The 2,323-nt window shown below is 44.3% G+C and overlaps 1 long non-coding RNA gene across 1 annotated transcript in view; it reads left to right on the forward strand.

Annotated features, from left to right (window-relative positions):
- The first annotated feature begins 657 nt into the window (after positions 1-657).
- Positions 658-2,323, forward strand: part of LOC135092130 (uncharacterized) — a 23,266-nt gene continuing 21,600 nt past the window's right edge. Inside the window, exon 1 of the long non-coding RNA XR_010262764.1 lies at positions 658-1,319. This is a non-coding gene — a long non-coding RNA (uncharacterized LOC135092130). The remainder of the gene's footprint in view (positions 1,320-2,323) is intronic.

Consider the following 2,323-nt stretch of genomic DNA (forward strand, 5'->3'; position numbering starts at 1 on the left):
GTGGGTGTGGTAAAGCCACCCGTTTATTTAGTTAAGGTTAGTGTCCTAATAAGGGTGGGGGGCTCCATGGTGGGGGGTTGAGGATGTAGGTTGTGTGTATGACTGGTCAGACTTACAGGTTGACGGAAACACACAAGTCCTTAAAGTAGGCTATATTCTAGTGGAAAGAATACACACGAGGTGCCTTCACAGGGCAAGACGACAGGCTTAACTGATTCGAGTTACTAGGCACCGCCTGCTGCTTGGACTAAACTAGTCCACAGGGGGCAAAGCCCGCCGGTGTTGTTAAGTAATGATAGATTAATATCCTTTAAGAGGGATTCAGGGTGAGCGAAGGCCCCCTGTCAGGTTAAGTTAGGTAGAGTTAAGTTAGGCTAGAAATTTTCTCCGTTTTCAAAATAAACTTTCATAAATGTCCAAATTTAGGCTTGTTTGGCTTTCCCAACCCTGACCACCCCGCTTTTACAGCAGGTCCCCCAAGGATGCTGGGAATGGAGGAGAAAAAGAAGATAGGATATAATGTGTTATTGCAATTTTACCATTTTCTTTAATGTTTTGTGATAAAAATTCCGGAGTTAAAATCTTAATTAATATTTCACAGAAAGAGGCCTTTCTATAAAGTGTATTAGTTATTGTAAAGATGCAGTAGTCATGTTACATAAGTGATGCGTATGATGTAAAATGTACACTACTTGCTGCAACCTACGTTAAAAGGGTTTTATTTGTATCATTTTGTACAAGATAGATGTAATAGCAAAGGTGAATTTAGTATAAAGAATTTTGATAATGTAGCGATTATAATCCTTCATATTACGTATTTAATATTAAACTTTCAGCCTCACGCATTTATTGGAACTGAAGCATGAACACAGTTTAAAAGTTTTGATCTGTTGTTGAAATTAACCCGACAATGCAATACCAGGCCTACATCATTGAGACTAAACTTTATTGTGCACTATTTTCTTTTTTTTATTTAATAGTAGACACTGACTCGATGGTGCTTCATGAATCTAAACAGTACACTGAGCGTCACGAGGTCAGGTACGATGATTTGGTCAACTCAGGACACCTGAGCGTCGGAGCGTTGTCAGTGCCCTACCCACTCACTTCTTGGCTAAACTTATTCCTGTCCTTTGAAACGTGCTGCAGATTGACTTCGTATTCACACCAGATCATTTGTTCTTCTCTGAGGTTTTAGGTTGTCCGGACACACACGAGGCGGCGTCTGACAAGCATACTGTACAAGGGGAGTGGTAGGAATGTGAAGTCGATTTGCTGCGCGCTTCCAAGCAAGACAAGAATGTGGAAACCAATCCACGGTGAGAACGTTGCCTGGTGACAGTGTTGCCATGTCTGTGTGTCCTCGAGTGGCTGAATTAATGCGCCTCAATGACACTGATTCAAGAAGACTATTTTGTGTCATCCTCCTCCTCCTCCTCCTCCTCCTCCTCCTCCTCCTCCTCCTCCTCCTCCTCCTCCTCCTCCTCCTCCTCCTCCTCCTCCTCCTCCTTTTTCCTCCTCCTCTCCATCCCGATCCATCCCTCACCCTTATGTGATGAATGTGATTGGTTAACTGATAGATACGAGAGCGTCTGACCTGTGATTGGTGGCTCCAGGGATCTGATTGGTGGATAGCGGGCAACAGGCAGCTGGAAGAGCCATATCCGTCAAGTTAATTTGTACAACCTCGAATACTAGAAGTTTCCATCGATATTTTTTTTCACAAACTTAATCTCTCTCTCTCTCTCTCTTCTCCTCTCTCTCTCTCTCTCTCTCTCTCTCTCTCTCTCTCTCTCTCTCTCTCTCTCTCTTAACCTTCACTATTTCTGTACGTTTGTTTTCACTCTCTTCTTCCTTCCTTCGCCCCGTAATACGCCCTCTTGTATCCTTGCCCCTCGCCAGCACCTCCACAACTTCACCTCTCCTTTGGCATCAGTCAGGCTCCATATCCCTTTGCCATCCCCGCACCCTCGCCTCTCTCCTCCCTTTCATAACTTGTTACACTCCTCTTCGTCGTGAACCCTACCCTTTCTGCTTCTGTTCCCCTCACCGCTACCATCACTATCCTTGGTTCTCTCTCTCTCTCTCTCTCTCTCTCTCTCTCTCTCTCTCTCTCATCTCTCTCTCTCTCTCTCTCTCTGACTCATCAATCTTATCTCCCTTCCCCCCTCCCTCTCCCTCGTTCTTTCTCATATTTTTTCCCTCTTCCCCCCTTGTTACTTTTCCTCTCCCTCATTTTTCTCTCCCATCTTGATTATTTGTCCCATATTTTTGCCTTACTTTCCTTCTTGTAGCTAATTACCTTTCATTCCTGCGGTTACTG

This window comes from Scylla paramamosain, chromosome 39, assembly GCF_035594125.1.
Source record: "Scylla paramamosain isolate STU-SP2022 chromosome 39, ASM3559412v1, whole genome shotgun sequence".
Classification (NCBI taxonomy): domain Eukaryota; kingdom Metazoa; phylum Arthropoda; class Malacostraca; order Decapoda; family Portunidae; genus Scylla; species Scylla paramamosain.